Genomic DNA, 26699 nt, shown 5'->3' on the forward strand with positions numbered 1-26699 from the left:
GAATCAGGATCGTCCATCCATGCATGATGGAAGTAGACAGTAATCTACTTGCATCATGCTGCGATCCAAGTTACGCATGAAGCACATGATGCATAATTTGTCCTTGTTGTTCACCAAATAATAAAAAAGGATAAACGATATATCATGCGTTTCATGCGTAACTCGGAACGCACCCCTTGATTCTTCAACTCCGAATATCTTATCTATCCTTGTTTAACATTCGATGAACAACAAGGAGTCTGCTTTTGAACTAGTGTAAAGTGTTTTAAAATTAGTAAGATAGATACATATTTAATATTGCGAGAAAGAAAGTTCTAGTGCAGTCCAGTCTAGAAATAAAAAAAGATGATGAAATGTATGTATGCGTGCGTGGGATGTGTGTGTGTGTGCGCGCGCGTGCGTGCGTGCGTGGTGTGTGTGTGTGTGTGTGTGTGTGCGTGCGTGTGTGTTGTGGGGGGGGGGTGTATGGTGTGTGTGTGGTGTGTGTGTGTGTGGTGCGGTGTGTGTGTGTGTGCGGTGGTGTGTGTGTGTGGTGTGCGGTGTGTGTGTGTGTGTGTGTGTGTGTGTGTGTGTGTGTGTGTGTGTGTGTGTGTGCGTGTGTGTGTGATACTCGGGTTGAGTCAAATTTTTGAATGCAACCTTGGCTTCAGTGTTTTTAGTACCTTCCGCAGTGAGGTATGTGAATACTGTAGCAAAAAGTGTTTTGTACGCTATTACTTACGGAATTGGAAGTGATGCTTGTAGTGTTTCAATTTCACAAGCACACGAAAGACCTTCTGCTGTGGCGACCGAAACATTGGGTATATCCAGTAGCAATATTACAAATATATTATCTTTCAAGAATATTTTTAATCAGTGATTACAGATACATTTGTGTCGCAAAGTACATCGAATCACTAATTCAATAAAGAAAGTGGCGGTATTTTTCTTCGATTATGATTTTTGAAGATGTTAAGGAAAAGAAACTGCAAACCTGTTATGAAACGGAAAGTATCACACTATCCATCTATTGAGGTTCGCTTTCTGCTATTACTTTACATTAGCAAATGTGTGCTTAATCGATTCACATCTACATTAATCACTTTCTTCTGCACTATGCATTTCTATTGTCCAAACCAAAAAAACTCTATAAAAATTTATTTTCGATTAAGAGGAAAATTATATCATTTATTTTTATTGTTATTAATGTTATTTCTGCAATCGATATGAATGTGTATATGTCATAACTATGATAGTTATAAATATTGAATTATATTATTCTTTTTTTATGGAGATTTTTAAGAAGACCAGATGTTGCAGAATCAAATCTGACCCAGCGAAATTTTTCTTGAATACTCCTGAAATCAAAAACAGGACGAGGTCGACGAGTGTCTCGTGTATTATACATGGCACAAGGTAGAAAACGCAATATAAAATGTTGATCGAACAGAAGGCTACATAAAATAATAAAAAAAAAAATTATATGCAAGCAAAGAAAACAAGAGAAACATCGAAACAAGGACGACATATTCAGCAGAAGTTGAAGGTTAGTTCACACAGTATTTTTAGTCTACCTAGATTTAGAAGAGACTATCTGTCCTAGCTATACCTGTTATATGTGTCACCGATTGATTGTGAAAAATCTATTATACAAAGGAAGAGCGCTTTGACAAAAATAGAAATTTGGAAAAAATTCTTTTAAAAGATATGATGACTCACAAAGGATCATTAAAACATATTATATCACAAAGAGATACTGCTGGAAATATAATAGCAGAATTTTTTCAATAAATCCTTTTCAAATTTATATGAATACGTAACATTGCTGGTCAAAAGTTTCAGAAAAAAAATGTTTGAAGTTATCTTAAACTGTCAGTCTCGAAATCTGCATTTTCTTTGCTGCAATGAAGTCGATTTCTTTTCCATAACTTGAAAAATAATCAAAAGAGAAGTTATGAGTAAACCAATTTCTATAAATGTGCAAATATACTCTGTAAATTTTTCTAAATAATTTTAATTGTTACACTTCTGGAGATATTTACATGTAAGTTTTGCGTCGTATAACAATTAAAAAATTGGAATATGTTTAGACAGGTCCATCAATGCAAGGTTAAAAACCACAAATATTCTAGTGGAAAATTGACAACAATTGAAGCAATGTTTACAAAATTGCGAAAAGGAAACAAAATCTTAGGAAAGAAAATTATTCTTTCAGCATTACTTGTAACGCTGTTATTTTATTACAATAACAATTTGATAATGATGTTGCAAATTTTTTATGAAGATAATGGTAATCAAACTTGAAAAAGTCAAACGTTACTTATATAACGGGTTGGAAAAGTCACTCATTACTGAAACAAATAATTTTTTATTTGTAATTTGTTACTTTTAATAGAAAAATCGATGCGTTACTTATTACTTTTTTTTTAGTAAATAATATGTAATAGTGACAGGTTATTTTTCGAAGTGACTTTCTTAAATTTGGCGCAATCTCAGCATTAATTAATTATTTATAGTTATAAAAAATTGCAATATCATTATCAAATCATTATTATAAAAAGTAACGGTAAAAGTAACGGCGTAGCACTCTTTCATTCTCTGCATAAAACAATACGTAAGTACATAACTAAGACTTCGAAAAATGTAAGAAACATCAAATTCATTCAGCATTTGCTGATATATAATGCATGTTATGATGTTGAGGCCTAATTAAATTGTATAATGATATTCATGTCCGAAAATTTTTAACCAGGAGTGCATGTATAAGTCTACGGAGAAATATGGAATTTATCGAGACTCGATTCAACGAAGCCGTGCAACCCAGCCGATAATCTACGCCAAATTAATCTCACCCAGCTATTAGTGCAATCTCGCACGCCATACAACGCACGTCGCGCTACGCATTACGCGTAATTGGCAATTCGGACGAATTAGTGGAATAACACGGCACAGATTCACGAACGCGAAATTAATAACACGAGCAGCGTTTCGTTATCGACGCACGAGACGACCTTAACATTCATCCTCTATAGGATGAAACGCTCAGATAGGATTAAATCGCTAATTATGATTTGAGTAGATTTTAACACCGCCGGCGTATCCAAGCCTGAGAATCAATTAATTTAATTACGACACGTAGTTGGATCACGGATGCTTCGCATCTCAATATCAGCTCAATACTTTAGACTGTCTTTGTTATCTTTGTTGCAATGTGTGACGTAATAATGTATGTCACATTGCTCGAAATAGAGCTGTTACTTTTGACCGACATTTGAATTTCGAAGCTTCGAAACTTCATACATTCATGCAAATGATGAATTTATTATGAAATAGTAAAAATATTTGAAAAATATTATATTAAAAATATTAATATAATATATGCTGAAAAATATGATATTCTTAAAAAATTTGAAAGTATATTATAACTTGAAACATTACATATTAATAATAATTAGTCAGAATCGATACACATATAAATAAAAAAGAATAATGCTTACTAAAGTAATTTAAAAAATTAATAAAGTGAAAATAAATTTATTCTCAAATGAATGAATAAGGAATAATAAATTTATGAACATTTTAGCTTTACTCAGTATCTTTAACATAATACAATACATTTTAAAAACAAAAAATTAAAATGGTATCATAATTGAGGGAATGGGGGGAATAAAGATCTAATTACAAAATTTTGATATTAATAAAAATTAAAATAACTTGTTACTTTTTTTATTATTATATATTGGATCATCTAAAAAGTATCCGCGGTTTTTTGTCACTAAATGCTGTTGATGGTCAACACCATCTAGTAACAAAAAACCGTGGATACTTTTTAGATGACTCAATACATAAATGGATACGATATTAAATAAATTTATGTAACGCCTTTAAGAAGTTACATGTTATAAATCTTTTCTATTACGATCAATATTACATGAAAAAGCTAATTACCGGAAAAAGGGTCTAACTAAAATTGTGCCTTTATTTCAATCATCTTCTCAATTAAACTTACGTATTTTTTAATTTGACAACTAAATATAATATTAAAACATTTTATGTCAGATTTTTATAAATGTGCACCTTATTACGGTACCATCACACAATTATATTAAATACTATTATATCATAGTAACTTTGATCATTCAAAGCTTCGAAGATTTTAATGCCGAAGCTTCGAATCTTCGAAGCTTCGAAATTCAAATGTCGGAGCTTTCGAAGCAAATCACCAGTCCTAGATCAGTGCGAACTCGTTGAAGCTCACATTTTAGCGACGTCTTCGCGTGTATGATTGTCGTCATCGTGTGAAAAGCGAACGAAAAGAAAGAGAGAAGAAGGTGGAACGACGCCGCGCGTATTCGCAAATTTTTCGCGTGACTCATGAAGGCAGCGACGTTGACTGCGACCTTCGAGCTCCTGCCTTGTTCTCTCGCCAGGAGGGCCGATACGCATGCGAAATTTCATTCACGTAAGTGTCACGTACAGCCTGAACGTTAGCAATAACATTCCGGGAACAGGTCGCGATCGAGACTTCGTTTCGCAAGGTTCATACGGCAACTTCGCCCGCGGTTTCTTGCCCGACCTGAAGACTAAAGCACACATAATGAGATATTAAAATAAAGAACAAGAATTGGATATTTTTAGTATCTCGCGGAATTCCACTGTTATTGTTAGTTTTCCATAATAATTTCCTTAATCTAAATTTGATTTCTTTTTAATAAAATATCCGAGATGTCCAATAATTCTTTAATTATAACTTGTAATAAATTAAATTACATGAAAATTAATGTAATCCAATAGGTCTCTGTTCTTTTTCAAATAGATCTGAATTAATTTTAAACTAGTGCAATAAGTTAGAGTAAATATAATTTGTTTCACTTTAACTTATTGCACTAGTATATATCAGTTCAGAACTTTCTTCGAAAAAGAATAAACTTAACTGGATTTTCAAGTTTATTTAAAAGTGCATGCAAACGGCTTTTACATTCTAATTTTTTAAGTTCAATTGATTATCTAAGAAAAAGAGAGAGGGGGGGGGGAGGAAGAAGAAGACTTCATCATTTATCTATTTTATCTTTTGGTTACACTTACTTTTTAATTGATTATTTTTTACGGTTAATATCTAATTTATTGGTAATATTATGTTTTATTTCTCATTTGTTATGTTTTATTTTTACATTTAATCGTGTCGCGGCCCTAATCGGGCAAGCTCTCGACAAAATCCATCTTCTATTCACATCGGCAAGACGAAGGCGGATTACACGCCGCGTAAGGCGAATCGTCGATACTTAATCATCGTTTACGGCCATTGAATCGGACAACGGAAGAGCAAAATTACGCTGCGTATCGAAGACGTAATCTTGCGCAAACAGCGCCAAACTTGGATCTCGCCGATTCTCTCGAGAAGCAATCGAATCAAATTAAAGACCGCGCCTGCGAATAGATCGAATAGGCCGGGATATTTTATTTCTCACGTTCCTGTTTCTCCGAAACTACTGCGTGCAATTCGTAACTTCCTGATTATATCTGAAATTCATTGCGTTCGCGCCTATCAGCAGTAAGTTTATCATTCTGTGATAATCCTTCTTTACAGATAATGCGGCGATTGTGTTCAATGACGAAAGATAAATAATGACACAATTTTTATTTGAAAATTTTCAAGAAACCGAATAGCATACCTGCAAGGTCACGAAACGTATCCTACGGCCTCAACGACGTATAAGATTACCGAGTGGATATAATCTTAAATCGTTAAAATTAATTATCGTGTGTAGAGAGGAAATCGGATACTGTGGAGCAGACGGGGCAATATCTCGAAGTATACAACACAGTTATGTATGTATTTTCACACCTCACAGATTACCACTAAAAATGGCTTTATATTTTTAGTGAATGTCAAACATTATCTGCAACGTAAAAGTAAATGATTCAGATTTTTTTTTATTTTCATTTAATATGTAAATTTATATTTGTAATGAAAATATGTATTTTAATATAAATATAGATATATTTACTATACAAATATGTATTAGATATTTTAAAATAAAATACAATATATCTATACATTGTAATAAAATAAAAATACATTTCGTTCCAGGGCTAAATGTGCAAGTCATGACCGATCAAAGAACGCGTTCTGTTCGCACACAAAATATGCCACTAATGAAGTTCAGAAGAATCTGTCCCAAGCTCAGCTTAAATCGTTTGACGAGAATTCGTGCGCGTCGATCATCGCAGATGCACTTTCATCGTGAACTCTATCCACGCCGAAATTATATTTGTGCACCACACCGATGCAGACTCTGTGGCATACTTTCTGTCACACGGCAACGCCTTTCCCACAAAGCGAAAAACCGTACGGATGTCATGTCAAAGAATAATACGTCAATGGCTGTCGCATCCAACGGTAAAAGGAGAATAGCTAAGCTTCCTTTTTTTCTTCAAATCCATCCCGTCGAAGGAAAACGGCTGTACGAATTATTACGATGTCGCTTTGTTCGAAAAATCATTTGTATTCAAAGCAACGTCGTCAATTTCCATGCTGCCAGAGTATACGTGGCGTTTGCGTGGAGATGTCCCGCCACGAAATTAACGAAGCTCGCAGTGCGATAGAAGCCATTCGGCAGAATTTACGTTAAACATTGTCGAGATCCGCCACACAGCGGATAGTTGTTTTTCGCGCAAATGGTAATATAGTAGCTACCGCGATAGCCGCGGAATATATAATCGCCGGAGAACGCTGCCCGTTGTAATGGAAGATACGACACGGCTTTTACATTCGTGTATTCCGCGCTTTCGCTGCGAAAGCGCAAGCGCCGCGATACAGGATAGAAATTCCTGACGGACTCTCGTGGAGGAGTAGTCCGGAAAGTCGGGGTGTGAGACCCCGCGGTTCCAACAAGCCGTTCCGAGTTTAGTAACGCAGATTACTTTCCGCGTCACGCACAGTCCGCCGATTAATGAGCGAGAAGCGTGCGGACGTGGAGAGTCGCGTGTCGCAATTTCTCTCTCTCTCTCTCTCTCTCTTGCTCTCTTTCCCTTATTCTCTCTCTGCGGTCAGAGCGATGCATCCGGGTCAAAGTATCGCGCTCGCCGAGCCGCAATTACATTCCGCAACATATTGCGCCGACTGATTATTATCCGACGAGGAATCGGCACTCGTCGGCACCGCGAGCGAATTCATTTTACGTTCCGAATTCCGCGAGGGCAGAGGAGAAATCAATGTTCGAGCATGATACAATCTCGCGGAATCGTTCGCCAAAGAGGTAAAAGTCTCTCGTTGAATACACGCGAGAAATTCCCACGCAAGGTACGTTGGGACGGGTTGAACGGCTTGGTGCATTCGGGAAGGGTCGCGCGGAGATAAAAGGGGGACGCGTGAAGATTCCGACCCCCTTCGCTGCAACGATGTCCTCGACGAATCAGAGCCACGACCGCGACGGCGCGCGTACGTCTGGATCATTCAACAGGAGAGAAATTTGCATTTCCTAACACGCACGCGTTTACTTCTTGTATCCTTCGATCATGACGAGAGCCGTGTCGAAAATTCATTCACCCCGGGATTCCCCATCAGGAGATTCATCTCGCTAGGTATTGACGCGTCTCGAAAACGCTTGAGAGAACACCGAGGCCCGCCGACGGGATCGTGACGTCGGTAGATCTTCGTCGAAAGATCCTCGCGAGAGTCGTGTCTATCCAGGTACATACGAGGTCGAGCCTTCACCTCGATCACCCAGTATATACATAGAGATTCGTGTGCGAGAACGAGATGAAGCGCAAATTGAAGAGAGAGAGAGAGAGAGAACGAGCCGGCGAAAGAAGGCAGAGAAGCTGCAGAATACGTGGAGCCGTTGAAAACGTGTGAGAGCGAGCGCGACGAGAGAGTTGGGGAAAGATTCGGAGGAGAGCGAGAGCGCGATGAGAGGAGAAAGGAGAGTGAAACGAGAAAGAGAGAAAGAGAGAGAGAAAAAGAGAGAGCGCGAAAGCGCAAGAGATCGGTAAGAGGGGTCATTGGTTGTTCGTAGCTCGCTCAACGTATGGGATTCGTTATGGACCAGGTACAGCCTTTGGAATGTGTTCTTTTTTCCTTTTTGTGTCTCCCTCGTACCTGGCGAACCACTCTCCCTCTATAGTGGCGGCGGCGGTGGCGGCGGTGATGGTGATGGTGGTGGCAGTGGTGGCGGACCACGACGATGAACTTCTAGTGGGCAATCCTGCCGGCCGGCAACCGGCAACCGGAGGAGGATCGAGTTCGATCTGAAGAGAAAGAGAGCGAAAGAGAGAAAAAGTGCGACAGAGAGAGAGAGAGAGAGAGAGAGAGAGAGAGAGAGAGAGAGAGAGAGAGGATGAACCGTGTAAGCAAACGAGGAGGACAGAATGGACACGGGCGACGTGTTGGAAGGAGAGAAAAACTCAGATCGACCACCGTAAAGAAGAGAAAAGAATACAAGGGGAGATTGGACTAAAACGGGGTGGCGAGGGTGTAAACGACCAGAGTCAAGAAAACCAAAAGAGACGGCAGAAGGAGAAATAATGGGAATGAGAGATAAAAAAGGCGATCGGGAGGTAAATCGATGATTATCGATGGACGAGCGATAGATCGAGGAGAGAAGAGTCGGTTAATATAAAAAAATTGTGAAAGTTCGAGCCGAAGAAGAGGAAGGCGCGCGAGACGAGACATCAAGGACTGGTAGGTAACAGCGAAGATCAGCCGATGGAGGAGGAAAAACAGACAAAGAGAGAAAAATGCTACTAGCGATTCGGGAGTTAGAGCAAGATTTTGGACGACAATAATGTAAAATATATTCACGATAGAATGTTCCAACAAACTGAAAAATTGATCACTCCTATATAATTTAGAATTTATAATTAATTTATATTAATATAAATAATATTGTATGAAATATAATTTATAATTTTAAATTCAAAATTGCAATTGTTCATTTTTTCATTACTCTCAGTTATGATAGATGAAAAACGTATACGATTATCAGATGATTTTGGAATGTTGTTACATCCAAATAGTACCTAATTTTTGTAATCTTTTTTTTTTTTAAGAATCTGTTGAAGTTAGGTGTTGCAGTATCTATAGGAACTATCCCACTATCTGCATAATGTACAACTGAAAATATCAACTAGAACAAGAGCAATATGAGATTGGATAAAGATTAAAATATAAAAAGTATATAGATGGAAGAAAATTTGCAAAAAACATCATAAACTTGATCTGGACTGAAATCCATATAGATTTATTAATCCGAGGAGATAGAACCGAAGTACACTTCCTCTACGAAAAAAATCACATAAATGTGAAGCACAAATAGTAGTACATAATTTTCAGGATTATCCTCAATTCAATATTCAAAACAGTTTGGGATGTAGGTTTTATAGAATGTTTTATATGCATCATATTATCATAAATGTCTTTTATAAACATATTATGTATATACATGATTTTATCATATAAAACATTTTATTTAACTTAAAAATCAAGTATAATGCAGAAACGGTACAAAAATATAAATTTACTGTATTTTTGTACAGTACAAAAAAGAATTTATTTGGCACAAGATGTTTATGGGATTTTCCTAGGATTTTAGGTTTCAACCAAAATATTTTTTTTTTAATACTTTACTTAAATTTTATATAAATATAATTTTATTATGAAATCAAAAAGAATATATTGTACATATATAGTTGATAGCTGAAGTTGTTAAAATAATCAACCAATGTACAAAAATTAAGGCTATTACTTTTGATAATTTCGAAGATACAAAATTCGAAAAATTATATTTATATAAATAAAAATAAAAATATATTCATAATATACATTTGTAAATAAATTTATATGCTTTTAATAAAAACATATTCATTAGATAAATTAATAATTGCATAATTATTAAGTTATTATGTTAACAGTTGAATAAATTTATATTTAATAGAAAATAAGAGGCTAAAAAATATATAAAAAGAAGAGAGGCACCTGATTGCCCATGTTGCCAATTTTCAACAGAACTTTCTGGATCCAATGTAAACCTTCGATACCGGTCGCTATGATCAGAACCGAGACGAGATATTTCAGCGTCCGAAATAAAAACTACTTCAATCTTAAACAAAAAATTTCTTTTACAGCATGTAAAATACAATGAAAAATAATATTAATTAGTAATATTTAATATATCAATATTAATTTAATAGAAACCTATGTATAATCACATGTACAATCACTTGTACGTTAGAAATATACAGATTAAGTGTACATGTAAATACGTTACAAACGAACGAAATTATTGCTTACTAAAATCACAGTAAAATTAGAATGTATATGTATAATACACAGAACATTAATTGTTTTATTTGAAGTAACACTTTTCGTACTTTAATAGCCACAAAATTGTCAATTATTTTATCAAAATTTATATCTCTATATAGATATTTTATTTTCATTTAATACATATCGAGCGCTCGATGTTGAGTCAGATTGTAGTCAGTTATAGTAGCGAATGAATTAATATGGGAATTTTTAAGCTCCATCAAATTTTTTACATGAAGCAAATGCCTTGTTCGCCACACCCTAGTCCGACAGTTGTGACTGTGATCAATCACCACATTGTTAAATAGAATGTTCTGTAAAGAATATAAAAAAAAAATCTAATAGTGTGTGAATTCTATTGAACGTACTCAGTTCGCATTAGTACACATTAAAGCCATCGTATATAAATTGGTGTAAAAACGTATTTAATATAAATATAAAAATAGAAATATAGAAATATAATAATAATAAATATTAAACCGCGAAATATTCACTATACTTTATAATGTTGTTATGTAAAATATATATTATATACTTTGACGTATTTGCATTTCACTTTTACATTCAGATGAAATCAATGTACAATGATTTTAATATGCATCAGTGCACATTAGTATGTTCAACTGAATTTCGTTGTAACATTTTAAAAGTCTTTCATTCTGATATAGATAATAATAATTATATACTTTCACTTGCAATCAATCTCAATAAAATTAGTATAATCAATCCCAAGATTTTGAACTTTGTTTCACAAAGTAATTTTATTCTGTTTAGTCAGTTTAGAAGTTCGCATACACGTAAAACGATCGAGTTTGACTCTCATAGTACATTCGCAACGCTCACGTACGAATTAAAAACTCTCTAATTAAAGAATGATCATAAAGAGGGCTATTTTTGATTGGTTCTTTTATTTCAACATTTTTTTACTATTTACGTTAATCAGAACGAGATAGCACACATTCTCTCCTCTCTCGCATTACTGCAGAGTGAGATCGCACATATTTTTTCTCACTCGCAGGATTTTGCCAGAACATAAACAATACGGTTTTATAACTATGATTAGAGGATCTCTGATTCGAACATGTTGATCCTTTGCGACCCTATTCGAAAAATTGAGAAACTTAGCGCATCTTTAATTTATTTTTTTTTAAATCATTAATAATAGTTAATTCGAAAAATGCTAAAAATATATTGAAAAGTATGATAAAAATTATATGTAAAAGTATTGAAGTTGAATTAAAAAGAAAATATAGTTTTTTTGTAAAAACAATGTGTATTGCACTTAACACTATTATATATTTATCTTAAGAAGACATGAAATTCCATTTAAAAAATTATATAAAGCAAAAAAATATATAGTAATATAAGACTCCAAAAGTTTACAACATTTAAAAGTTTAACACATTTAACAATGTATGCAACAAAAGTAAAAAACTATTAATTTTTAAAAAATATGCTTCATTTCATCATCTTTTTAAAAAATACTCCTGAAAAACTTATTTCAAAATTATTTATTCAAAATTGCATAGAAAATTGAAGCAATTAATCAAATGTTTGATTATTCACATTACCAATTTATAATTGGAGGTACATAAATGAAATAATATTTTTTTAGATTCTCTCTCTCTCTCTCTCTCTCTCTCTCTCTCTCTCTCTTTCTCTCTTTTAAAACAAGATTTGTATCATCTATAGAAAAGTGGTACAATTACAAAGAGAATGATTCATGTAAAAACAAACAAAAAATGCAATATAAACTTTTTTCGTTCTATTTGCAAAAAAATTAATTTTAAAAATTTGTGAGATACGCGTACGATTAAATATAGCTTGGTTATCATATTGTTGTCTCATATATTCTATCATTGATTGTGTTAATAAACATTGACAATGATTTAAATAATACAATAGGTTTTTGCTGATTATATTCTTTTATCTCAGTACAAATATTGATACAAATATTTTCCTCCCTACCGTCGCGTACAGATTTCCGTTCGATAAATTTGAAAAGTATGACTGGATTCTAGTCCATTTTACATAAACAGAAATAAATCAGTAACGGAATGACATGACTGTCAAGGTATTCGTTCGTGCAAGTATCTGAATTTTCAAAATCGATTGTTTTGAAAAGTGAAAACGGAGTTGCAAATCTTTTATAGTTTCTCTAAATTATAAAAGTGAACAATTATTTTCTTTTTGTAGTTGTACCATGAATTATACATTCTATATTCCAGATAGCACAATATTTATAAATATTTACAAAATATTTACAAATATTTATAAACCTTATTTTAAATATTTTGTAAATATTTTTATAGTCTTAGATTACATAGATCATAAACGTTTATTATAAATATTTATTTACGTTTATTAAAATATTTATTGTAAATCTTGTAATAAATGCTATGGAAATACTTAATAAGACATTATAATTCAAATAAAAAATACTTAACAGAAATATTTATTTATATTTATCATAAATATTATATTAAATATTTAGTCTATCGTTTAATATTTCGAATAAAGCTTTGTTATACAAAATATGTATAAAATATTTATATAACATTTCAAAAAATGAATAATATAATAAATATTTATCATAAATATTCTATGCTTTCTGGGACACGTAATTGGAATAAAATTTTCTAACAGAAAATTATCTTTATAATTTAGAGAAGCTAAACATTTGCTACAACTGAACTGTACGAGTACTATGTTCATAACGCCAGGATAGCGTGCGTGGACGCGGAGGAGGCCAACGGTGTCCAAAGACATCGCAAAGAACAAGCTCGAGAACAAGAAGATTCGCAAAGGCGCTCAACCGAGGGGACGTTCATCAACGTCGCTGTCTATCGGCACTCGTCGCCGATGAATTTGCGATTGCGGTTCAATTAAAAAAAGGAAGATTGGACCGATTATCCTCAAAGAGCGCGATACAAGAATAAAGTAAAGGACGCCGAAGAGCGGGACCAGGGAGACCGGCAAGGAACAGGCGCGAGAAATTATAAACGCGAGAGATCGACGTAGAAAAAGAGAGAAAAGGAGAGAGAAATGAAGAGTAAGGAAGGAGACTTCCGACGCTTCGGTTAAGAACGGATCTACCGAATGATGGAAGGGAAACTCGTAGTAGAATATCCGAATGGATCCGAGACGGACCGACGAATGGCGAACGGATGAACGACGGACGACCAGTAGAAAATGTAAGTAGAAGGACAGGGTATAAGACGTGGTTCCAAGGGAAAATGAGGATGGCGAACCGGTCCTCTCTTTCTCTCGCTCTCTCTCTTTCTCTCTCTCTCTCTCTCTCCTGTCTGCCTCTCTCCTCTCTTCACTCTGCCCTCTCTCTTGTCCGTCTCGGCGTAACGCTGCGGCCGTTTGTCTTTGACGTCACAATACTGGATTTGAACGAGCCAATCGGCACTCGCAGTCTTGTACGCCGGTTACATATGTTGGAGGACGGGTAGAGCTGCGCTCGGCCACATCGAGGGGGATCAAATGGTGGGGCGCAAAAGGTGCGTCGGCTGAAAATCGGGACCCGTACGACTGGCAGGCCGCTGGCTGCTGCTACTTGCAGTTGTACAGTGACGAGTGCGGTAGTGCCTCATCTGGTATCGTACCAGGTGTACTCTCTTTCTTTCTCGGTCTCTGTGTCCTTGGTACTCGATGGAGACCGTGAAGGGACCGGATACGTGAAGAACTGAACTTTGGGAAATTCTCCTTTTTTGAACCATCAGGTATTCTTCCCGGATCAGGTATGATCCATGCAAGATTAGTAGATCCGTAGTAATGCGCAGTTTGGAGAACGCGCGGAGGAGGATTCGTTCATTCGAAAGCGGTACTCCTTGAAACTCATCGATTTTTTTTATTTCATACTCGAGTAAAGTCCGTGCGAATCGAGTAGTTAGTGGGAGTAGTTAGTGTTAATTAAAATAAATACGAATTTATATTATAAATTACCGAGTCTTTTTCGGTGTTTTTCATATAAAAGAAAGAATTTTCAACAGTTGGAGATTACGAAGTAGTTAGTTTTCCAAGGTCGAGGAAACATTTCCTGTGTAAACATACAAATCATAAAGCTTCAATATGCAAATGACGAAATGTTATACATAATTCTAAAGACTTTTGAAAATGAAAGATATAAAAGAAATATTCATATTTTTTTAATATATAGACGAATAAAGTGTTTATTGCTTACAGCAATTGATACATGTGTAACTCATACAGAATATTGGAAGAAAATTGCTGAGACTTTATAATATTGAAGTGTGAACGATTTTTCAACGTTGAATCTATTTTGCAAAGTTGATGCAATTTCTGAGATTCTGTTGATTCAACATTAGTGTGCTATATGAATAATTACATCTGTGAGATAATTAGGAAATTAAAAGAAGCGACCAATGTTTTTGCTAATAATACCTTACATTGTTAAAAAAAAGTACATATATTAGTGGATCGAGAATTATTCATTTAACAAATTAATTCTTAAATGACGTCATGAAGAAATCATTAATCTTGAAAACATTTTTGTTATATCTTTTTTATATTTAGACTCTCATTTTATTACTTATTTTTCAAAACTAATAATAAAAAACTAAAAAATTAGTATTGCATTGATCCTAATTTAAAACATGTTAATAAACCCTTTGATAGACGTTAAAAAATTTGATATAAGTCTAATGGACCCACGATGAATTAAAGATTAAATCAAAATTAGAAATGATAAAATATATGACATAAATAATATGAATATGAGTATAAATATGAATGATTAATTTGTTATTATATAAAAAGGGAATTTTTGTAAAAATTATATTAACTTTTGATACACACTTTTGAGTCATTTGTATCCTTCCTCCCGCATTTCTTTTTTTTATTTATATCCAACAATATTATATATAATAATTATATATAACAATTTATTATAAATATACAACTTTACAAATACTTTCTAAAGATGTCAAATACATGTAAAAATTGCTTAATTTATATATAGTTGTAAAAGTGATGAAAATTAATCCAGGACACAAAAGACCTATTGATGTACTAAGGATTAAAGAAATTATAATTAATTTTTTTCATTGCATCATAATCGTGTAGATCAAAAATTCGAAACTGATTTTATAACAATTGTAATTTTTATGAGAAAGATTATAAACTATCGATCAATATTTATTCTAGAGACTATATTCTAGTTTGTTTTTAAAATTATTTATTTTTATTACGATTGTTTATAGATTTTTATCTTCTAAAAGATAATTTATTATCGCATTTACTATCGCAATTTATTTATTCTTATAGTTGGAGATAAAATAGTTCTTAGTTTATCTCTAGTTTGAGATTAAAATGTCTTTGTATACTTCGTATCAAGATGAAATATTTTCATATTTTAAGTTTCTGAATGTTATATATGCAAAGTAGCTTATTTGAAAATCAACTTCAAATATTTTACTTGATAGACAACTGCTCTAACATCGAATTATCTATAGTACTTTCAATAATTAACTTAGGATCGCAAAAACTGGTAATAATGAATTAATAATTTTTTGTCATGAAATATCATAATCACACACGATAAATCCATATCTGCTCTAAATGAGTATCGAAAAAAGAATAAGAAAATTAGAAACGATTTCCGCAATTTTAGATTTCTTATCGAATCCAATTTTTGTATTGAAATCAATTTGCGTAAAATGAGAATTCTCAGAGTATTTTAAGAATGATATGAAGCTAATGTTTATCTAATCTTCGTCCTTTTTGAAAATTGATATAAATGCATACATTTTTCCACCCATTGTTTTATGGAGATTCGTACAGTGTTTCAGAACTAAACTTACATCATTCTCAATATAAGCAGCTTACGTACCAGTCGACACGAGATACATTAGTTGAAATAAACAGTTTTGAAAGTACCGAAGCGTGGAATACCTTGATTTCGTGCCTAATAGCTGAGCTCATACCAAGAATATTATTTACATTCAAGATTTAACCGAACAATCGACGTCCTTCGATACAACACAATAGAGGAAACAATAATAAATGATTTAAGATAACGCTCGTGCTTAAAACGAATTTATGGTTTGAATTATATTGCCGTTAATAATGAAACGAATTTTAAAATTTCCCAAACAAATTTCCTTTTACAATCAACGTCGCGAGCGTAACGCATTTGTTTTCTACTTGTCGAATTGTCAAATTCTACACATGATTATTCAGCATTAACACAAAGCTCTTTGTCTTCATATACTTATAAATCAGTAAATTTCGTGCACGATTTAATATTAAAACTTATTATTAAGGCATATTATTTTTCTTTGTTTACATATATTGTTTTGCCAGTTACTTTATAAAATTATTATTCCGATAATATTCTCTAAAATTTCCTTTTGCATTGCTAACATTCTTTCGTGAGAGAGAGAGAGAGAACGTATATATTTATTAAAAATTATTATGAAACAAGCTGAACTTGAAATTCTTGGTTTATATACTTTCGCGGGATAGATTCAAGATTCTGTGATATTCACATTGAAAATTAACATCTTTGTTTAAAGAGGATGCGTCAAATAATGATGCAACGTAATCGAACGGAAACGAGATAAGAAGTGAGAAAGTACGAGGATATAAGTTCGCGTACCCCGATGCTAAGATATCAGAGAACTTCTTCAAGGTTAAACATCAGGATCGTCAAACACTTTGGTCATTTACAATTATTTTTATTAATTCGAATAAATTATTTATTATGAGAAATTTTTTTATCTTGAACGAGATGAATAGGAGTTACTAAATTTCTAATCTTCTTTCTAATTTTTACATTCTATTAAGGAACGTTATTTCAATTTTTATTTTCTATACAAAACTATTTCTTCGTATTGGTATATTTTAATGCAAATTATAATTATCGATTAATAAATTAATATTGAGAATAAATTCGTTTTTCGAATAAGTTTTTCGAAAAAATAGTTTTCGCTTACAAAAAAATTCATAAAAGAAATAGGCATTTAAACCTAACACGATTATCGGTAGATAAAATATCTTTATTGTTTTAATAAACAAGCATTAAAAAAATTTTTTCCGAAGGTAGAAAATAACAACGTCGAATGCGTAATTATTTTATGACATAATTTATCACATAAAAGTCAGGAAAGCCTTATTAATAAGAAATTGGTATTGTGAGAAATTTGCTTAGTTAGAAATTATCTCAGCTGAAAATCTTTTTATTATTTACCGTTAACTATCATTAATGTAACGTATAATATTATTACTCTGATTTTTTGCAAATTTTCTGTTGACGACGCGCTCTATAATTTTTCAATCTTTAATTTTCTATAAATTTTATTTGAATTTCTCAAAGACCGACCGCTGGTTCCGCATTCGTATCGCCCGTGCGCGCATCCTCATCGTCGGCGATTCGCACCGTTTCGCGTGCGAATTTCCGCGGGCCTCTTAGCAACAAGTTACGCACACACACACACACACATACACACACACACACACACACACACACACACCTGCCATGGAAAAGCGAAGCCGCGCGAGCGTTCTCGTTGCGGTGTAACTCAAGCAAGTCTCCTCCTTGTCGCTCGACGATCTCCGTTACATTATTTTCGTCTACTTCGTGGCTCGTAATCGAGTATAATTAGTTCGCACGAGATTGATATTTTTCTTAAGCAGATTGTCTTCGATACAAATATACGGAAAAAACTTGCATAACAAATTTCGAAACAAAATTAAATTTAAATTGAATTTTACTAACAAAAATTTGGATTTGTAACAAGCTCAATCACCGTATTATCTCTCAAAGTGAGGGCCATAATTTGACAGAAAATCAAAACTTTTCTTGATAGTTATTTGATAAACAATATTCGTTGCTTTTAATTTTATACGTTTTTGGGAGAATCGATAATGAAGTTAATTTTTTATTTTATTTTGCTATTAACTACGAGTTATGTTTTGCTTGATTTAACCTTGTTTGGATTTGTACAATCTACTCATTTCTCGAATAACATCAGAGAAAAAAATTAAAAGTTTAGATCTGATAATAAATATTCTCGCAAACAATATATCTAGTCGAATCCTTACTTTAATATAAATTTTGCAAAATTCGACACGCATTGACGTGCATGATAATAATTTAATCATATATTATACAATATATATATATATATATATATATATCTTATATATTTTAATTTATAATTTATTCAATTAGTCTGATGAAGCAAATATATACTTATAGTCGGACATATATACTTATATCATCGAATACGTAATTTTTCACAAAAAAATTAAATAATCTTCGGTTTTAATATGCTTTACTAATAAGCAAGATTGGAAAGTACTCGTTACTTGTAATGAAGTTACGGTTTGAGTTTTTTTTTTCAGTAACTGTAATTTAACTTCGTTCCATTTTTCCATCTATAACTGTAACTTAACTTAGTTAAATTTTTTTATAATTAATAACTAATTTAATAATTACTTTTACAGTTACTTTGTATCAAACTCATTTATTTACATTTAAGCTGACTAAAATGAAGTGTTCAGTGAACAATCAGTGATTATTTTTCATAATTGTATATATCTTTATTCCTGATAATTATTACATTTTACAAATATCTATTAAGAATTAAACTAGGATTTTAATGTGTAAACACGTCTTAATATTTTGATCGCATAATATTTTGATTCAAAATATAATAATTTATAAATATAATAATTTATAAATAATATAAAATGTATAATAGAATGTTTATTAAATGAATAGAATAATTGAATAATGTTAGGAACGTATAAGATTCTTGTATTTGAAATAGCAATGTAAAAAAATTAGAAAAAATTAACAGAAAATAATTGAAACTTAATGATTCGTTAATTTTTAAATAACTGTAATTGTAATGTATTACTTGTAACTCAGAATCCGTAATTTATAATTAGTTATTTTTTTGAGAGAACAGAACTGTAACTATAATTAATTATATTTTACAAAATAATTTTCTCAGTCGTGCTAATAAGTTTATAAATAAGTTTACTAGAAATAAAAATACGCAAAATTTTTATTTGTGATATGAAGTATTACGAACAAAAAAAGTTCTGTAACATTTTCTGTTATCTTATTCTGAGATCGTTCATCAATTTGGAAATGAATTTATTTTTCTAAAAATAAATATGTCTTTTTTACGAATTCTTAACGTACGATTTCGAATATCTTATAAACCTTGCATATTATCTAGAAGTAAGTACAACACGTTTGCTCACATCGATAAGACGCAATCATAATAGTGACGATAATTCACAACGTCGTATCTCACGTTGACGCGTTAGAAAAACTTCAACATCATTGATTTACATCGTTTACACCGTGTAACATGCACCATCGATTCGTGTTGGAGCATGTGCGTATTATGCACAAATTTGCACGCAATATTCTCTGTGGTATCGGTAAAAAGCAACATCAGATTTCCTTCTTTTTATATAACTTTTTTATTAATCTTCGAAGACACATATACTTCTTTTTTTTTTTAGATATATAATTGAATTGTCTTTTTATTGTGTACGTATTTATTTGTAATTATAATAAATGGCGTGTGGTGTATCCTTTATCTTTTCATTTCTAAAATTGATTTTTTGGACCTTTTTGACTGGCTAGTTCGACATTCGCAAGAAATTGCTCCTGCATGGCAGGTACGTTCGTCGAACACCGCAACCGGTATTATTGCCGCGCGGAAGCCTATATCGCGTGCGATCTTCATTGCGTCGGCGAACACGTCCGAGATCGGCACGGTAGAGCGAGCCGTTCGAGAAGCAAAATGCAAACACGCCGCATCTGCCTGTTCTGCATACGTACGTAAGCGTTCCGCAAATTTTCGTTCAAAGATTGACGCGCGCCGGAAACGAGATCTAGACCAAAACCAATTAATGTAAAATTATTTTCAGAATGCCCTGCCCGCGCAAAATTCACGGAGTTTCAGTAATGTTATTTAAACATTTTTTTTTTAAGTAGAAGACCGTCCAATTTTAAATAGAGCATTCTCCCAGTCTGTTCGTCATATTTAATAATAAAACGTTTTATTTCACATGACATTTATTCATTTCGCAAATTGTTGCAATAACTGTTTTATCTAAAAATTCTTGTATTTATTGTCATTTTTTATTTCGAAAGATAAAAATATCGGATTGCAGCATTTACGTTACGAACGTCTCCTCGGTTTTATTATCATTTTACGAAAATATTATAGCAAAAAAAATTATCGCTACTATCCTCGTCTCAATCGATGACGTGTAAATATTTATGTAAAAGATTATTTTTTAATCAGTTTCGAAACTCTTCGCAAACTGTCGACAATACCTATTTGTGACAAGACCAATTTTTCATTACTTTTCATATTTTCGGCATTTAGTGATTGGGAAATAATCTGTTAGCTATTAATAAACCTTCTCTCCTCCCTCTCCGATTTGAAATAAAAATTGAAGAATTTTGGAATTAAACTTAAATTTAATTATTATTTGTATGTTATATTATACATTTATATATAAATTACTACTTTTTTAAAAATTAATTTGCAACTAATGTATTATTAAATTATTATTTATGTATTATACAATTAATCTAACAATTTATTCTAAATTTTTAGTTTTCAGCAAAATTTGTGTATTAGTTATCTTTAATTGCCTTGTTTAAAAGTAATTTTATTTAATTAATATGTTTAATGTTTGATAATACCATTTTTATGAGAAGAACAAAATATGATTAGCGTAGAAACTTTGTTTTCTCACAGTTAGGCCCAGTTCTACAATGGTTCTTAACCGAGATTCAACTTATTCATTGTCTCTTTCCAATTTTAGAATTGGAAAAAGATGAGAAACAAGTTGAACCTCAGTTAAGAGTTAACCATAAGTTATGAACCTGGGCCTTAGATGCGATATTTGCTTTTCTTTCTTGTATTCTATATCGCACATAAGAGTCCGCGAAACGGAGAAATTAAATCGAGAGCTTGATAAGCGTAGTCGCAGTGATAATGATAGTCCCTACGTAGCGAAGCAGCATGGCTATCTCAGACGCAGCTGTATTTACGTAAACGATTGAAAATCGCATTGAGGAACTAGGCTTAGAATTCGAATTTATCAATCGTCACGAAGCCGTGTAGGTATTGATTATAAGAATTTCGATCTTAACTTGTGATTTTTCGGATACTCGCCCCACGCGAAACGCTTCGTTTCTTACGAAACGCTTACGCGAATTTAACGAGATAACAGGTACGATCAACAGGCCGTATCGCCCGAAGACTTTATAACTGCTGAACCGAACAGTGAAGTCGTTAATTAGATCGGCAAAATGACGTCATTGCGAGAACTAAAAAAGCTGTCTCGAACAATAATTGCGAGGGGAAATCACGAGGAAGAATCATGTACTAAATTATACGAAATCAAATTATAGAAACAAACGTATTACGATATTAGACAGTATTATAGATTTGCTTGCGATATCTCGTGATTTTTTATTTTATCATTGAGATTAGGTATATTCAGAATAACGATCATGTAACTTTTTCTGTAAGACAGAAACGTGAAAAATGCAATGTTTTTTTATTACCTTCAATGATAAAACTTTTTACTTTTTTATATTTTCGGCGAAAAAGTTACATGATCGCAACCAGATGATAAAAAAATTGTTTACGACTTTAAACGTACGATATTATTCATACGAAATTATGTATAATTTATACAAAATATAAATATCCATAAGAACAACTCACAAGTATTTTATAGAGTTTTAATAATAAATATATTTTATTTACTGTATTTGTTTTTTCGACATTATTAACATATGGTAATCGTGTCGCATAAATAATTAAAAAAAAAAAATTTTGATTTGGCATTTAACGCGTTTCAAACTTTCCGGTTCAATCGAAGAAGCATTGCCTGCAATATAATTCCGATGCCGGTGTCTTCGATATTCACACATACACGTGAATTTTTTTATCTAATTCGATCACGATATTGTCGATATCAAAGATTAAAGCCCCCAGTTTAAAGAATTACGCATCGCGACGTAGGATTGTTCACCAAGAAAAAATTCTGAAATCTTCATTACTGATATCGCAAAATTTGTCCTTGGATTACTGGGATTGACACGTTTCGATTGTATATCAAATTAGCGACGATCCCTCGGCCGTTCATTGATCTCGCAAACAACTTGGCCGTCTTATCAGCGAACGTGCATGTCTTCGTCTTGGTGCGTGTTTCCACTGCCGAGACTTGTCAGCGTCGTGAAAATACTCTCGGAAGATGCGATAATAGGTAGTGAATAGTTTGGTTGCAACGGTGGGTCGACAAGCGTGAAAAATCGAAGGCCGGTCGACTCACGGCCGGCTTATCACAGGCCAGATACGTTACTTGCCGTATGTTTACCGCAGTTGCGCGTGACGTCCGATTTCACGACTTGGATAAGGGGATCCACGAAATACAGATTGTTATGTTCAGACCGCTAAAAAGACTGCCGAAATCATCAAATTTATTCGCGTCTGAGATCTGCACGCGGCGACGGGAAAGACGTGAGAGTGTGTCGTTTTGTTGCGACCATCGGAATTGTCCTTGACATTTTGCACGTTGTGATTGCATGATAATGAAATTAAATTGTTCTCAACCGAGTGCGAAGTGCCCGTCGTACTCGAACGGGAGAGTCGGCTGAATCTCGTCGTCGGATACTTTGTGAGCACCAGTGTGTCACTGAACCTGATCTGACACGTGTACAGTTCTCGAGGCTGTTGCAAGCAACAGTTTACGGTGTTGCTTGCAAGAGAATTTTTTTCTCACAAGCCCTCATTCTTGACGACAGTGTCGATGGCGTTGTATTATCGTTGTGCAGTTTTTTTTTTACTACGCATAAAACTTGTTCAACGACAATGAAAGGATCTCGTTAGTCGTTAAGAAATTACAGAACAGGGACCTAACCGTTTTTAAGACCTTTCGCGTTCACATACAGCACAAATTTACAGTAACGTTTATAATATTACTGTAATACTAGAACGTTGTAATGTTGCAGCAATATTAGTGGCTATGATCTGCTGTATGGATTAAGATAGACGTATCAATTAGTAAACGCATAATTAGCAGATCCAATTATTAAACGAAATGACAAAAATTTTAAATAATAATAATTTAAAATATTAATTTAAATATTAAAATTTTAAATATTAATAAATTTTTCATAAATATGTAACTCTCTAAATAAATTTGTTATTAAATTTTTATAAACATTTATTTTAAAAACGATTTATTTAAAGTCGTACATATCATTGAAAGGTTAAAATTTTTGTCGTTTCGTCCAATAATTGAGTCATGTTCACTAATTAATTTACCTTACATCGCATCGTTATATATTGCAATTATGAATGTAGGTGTCTGTAATCGCGCTTTCACATTTTCATCCATTTTTGCCATCGAGCACATCGAGATTGTACGTAATATCGCAGCTGTGATAAGCGCGTTCGTTAACGCGGAACGATAACCGGCCGGTCTCTTCTTGCAGCGCGGCATATAATTTATAAAAAAAAAAAAAAAAAAAAAGCGCCACGACTTCGTGATAAAGCGGTTGATCGGCTCCGGTTTCTTTTTGAAAGCAGAGATTTATTTTAAGAGCATGAAAGTTCTGCGCCGACCGAACCGGTGGGTGACGGGGCGAGATAAAGATCGAGGGAAAGAGAAAGGGAGGGAGGGAGGGAGAGAGAAGGTGAGGCAAGGGAGCGGTTTGAAAATAAAATCGAATCCACAGACACGCGGGCGATATGGCAAGATCATAACTTTCTCCGAATGGTTCTCCGAGGTTCTTGCGAAACTTCGTACCGGTCTGCACACGCTGCCGGCTCGGCGCTCTCCGAATGAAAAATGTATACGAGCCTTTAATATCGGCAACGTGCGTAACGAAAAAGAGTACGCGGATAATATCTCCGTGCCGGAGAGAACAAGCGCCGATATATTCACGAACGTTACGCGCACGCGTAATATCGCGCCCGCTATTTGTAATTGCATTTCGCACACGTGCTCGTAAATCGTCCGTTTAAATGATAATCTTCGGAAAACGAATGTGGATCAAAGTTACGATGGATACTGCGATCCTTGATTGTTGATTCTGAGATATAGAGATGCGACGACGATATAATAACGATGTCCATATAAAAATACGCGGAAAAATACACGCGAGTCTTACTCATGTCGTTCTGAGAATCAATTGCCAATGAGGAGATCGTGATTCTTATAAAATTGAAATCCGCGAGGTTTCAGTGACGTGTCGAGTGTGGCCGAGTGAACGATTATGACGTAATGCAGCACATGGTGCAATAAATGATAATCATTCATTGATTAAATGAATAACTAAGTACTGTTTAATTGGATAGTTTCAGAATTGTTTGAAAAAAGATCGAGATCGAAATAATTGTAGCAATTATTTGTAATTAATTGTAGCGAATCGGTTGTGATAGGACGGTTTCCATCGGACAGATATCGAATCGAGCTTCAACGAGTCGCTTTCATCGCACATAATGTTCTTCTCTTTTTTTTTCCTTTTTATCAGAGAAGTCTCGCGTCGAGAAAAGGCCGGTTCTCTCAGCACGAGTGCCTTTTACAAGAGTTTTCAGGTGTATGTGTTTAGTCATCGGGACATTATATATGTATATATCCGCAAGCCCGAGTTACGCGACTTTCACTCTGAAATGTCAACTGCTGTTTCACTTTTCAGTTCCCCCACCGTGCGAGCATCGATCAATCTGATTACGCACAACAAAGGGACGACTGTTGTAAAGCGATTTACGATTTCTCTCTCTGTATCTGTTTCAGGTGGCAAATACGACAGCCGCGTGCGTACGACGATCACGGAACGGACTCGTAATGGGAGGAAAGCGGACGGATTATGACGCGAAAGGAGAAACTCGCGGAGACCCGGCTTGCGTCTTGTGCACGATTTATATTGATATTTTTATCCTGTAATATTATCCAAAAATTATCGGAGAAAGGAACGATCTGCGAAGACTTCTTAGTGAAGCAGCAAACCATTTTACCGCAATACTTGTACTATGGATAGGAATAATGAGAAAATATTGTATGCACATGATACATTAGATTTAAAAAATAGCCAGCGTAAAGGATGAATGGATATGTGTGAGATAAAATGAATGAGATAAAAAAATGTGAACAAAGTCCCTTTCTTGGCTTGTAATACTGAAGGTAATAAAGATTCTATTCTCTCTATTTTATTTATATTACGAAAATATTACGAATTATAATATTTATATTTTAATATTACACATTTACATATTATAAATTGTATTGTATTTTAATATTTTAGATTAAATATTTTAATATATTACATAATTTTTATTATAATACTAATATTCTTTCTACAATATTTTTATTATTCCTAAATTAATGTTTGGAGCATTTTGTAGGAATATAAAGGAATTTAGCACAATACTTAAAGTCTGAAAATATAACAATCAACCTTATTCTGGCTGTCGTATCGAAAGGTCAAGTCATCGATTTCGAAGGAGATCTCGCCGTTGCGTTCAAGAGGATCTTGGCGCGGACATTCTCTTTGGTTATCTAGCTGTATGAGTTTTATCCGACATCATAAAGCTAGGTTACCGGAGTTAAGCTCCTCGCCATATCAACTCCAGCGATCTTCCCTTTATGCGTTCCTCTACGCTTCAGCGAAAATAAAGCACCGAGACCCCGAATACTGTTACACTCGACGTGTCCTGGGATGTCTCGTCGCGGACGCATCGACTTATCGGAATAACAAAGACGCGGCCGGACGGGAAAAAAAAGGAAGATTCGAATTTGCGATAAATACGTTAACATCTTCAGCAGCAGTGCGATTCGACGGTAATTTGTACATCGAGATAATTATATTTGAGCACCGATTCTTTCGCATCGAATAAAGCAGTGTACGTCCCCGAAATCATTCCTCTCCCACGTTCTCGAATAGGAAGGATCTATATAGGTATTGTCGAGCATGGAATTTACAGCCGTTGGGCCCTTTACAATGGGTCGAGTGTTCTGGTATGAGAACCCGGGTAAACACCCGGGATCCATAAAGAGGTAAGCGACACTCGCTGGTCCCGCAATCGCGACGCGCGAATGCGAATGTCGTCTAGCTGTTGTACGACTCTCTCTCTCTGTATTCCCCTCGTGCTCTCGCGAAACTACGAGCTGGGCATTTGTAATTGTTGTTAGTGCCAGTTGCTCGTGACCGGCCTGTCGAGAGAAGGAAGGAAGGAGAAGAATTTTTCAAACATGCGCACGTTATTTCGCACCTACATCACGCGGTCATCACGTGGCTGCAGACAATTTCTGCAGTCACGATAATCGCTTTAGAGAAAGTCACGATATCGCGTCGGAACCGTAGCAAAATGGGATGGGATGTCCCAATTTC

General features: G+C 33.9%; 2 long non-coding RNA genes across 5 annotated transcripts in view; one reads left to right on the forward strand and one right to left on the reverse strand.

Moving 5' to 3' along the window:
* Positions 1 to 829: 829 nt before the first annotated feature.
* LOC105145256 (uncharacterized) overlaps positions 830 to 26699 on the reverse strand; it is a 33280-nt gene continuing 7410 nt past the window's right edge. Inside the window, exon 2 of one of the 4 annotated variants that reach the window (XR_846063.2) lies at positions 830 to 1337. This is a non-coding gene — a long non-coding RNA (uncharacterized LOC105145256). Of the gene's footprint in view, positions 1338 to 5099; positions 5880 to 7006; positions 8230 to 19779; positions 20171 to 26699 lie in introns of those variants that run through there. The other 3 variants (XR_015548045.1, XR_015548044.1, XR_015548043.1) reach the window with 3 other exon arrangements.
* Positions 13876 to 25516, forward strand: LOC105145247 (uncharacterized). Its single transcript, XR_846061.2, has 2 exons — positions 13876 to 14013; positions 25106 to 25516. It is a non-coding gene; the product is annotated as an uncharacterized LOC105145247 (long non-coding RNA).

This window comes from Acromyrmex echinatior, chromosome 2 (assembly GCF_024713525.1).
Source record: "Acromyrmex echinatior isolate Ae372 chromosome 2, ASM2471352v2, whole genome shotgun sequence".
NCBI lineage: Eukaryota > Metazoa > Arthropoda > Insecta > Hymenoptera > Formicidae > Acromyrmex > Acromyrmex echinatior.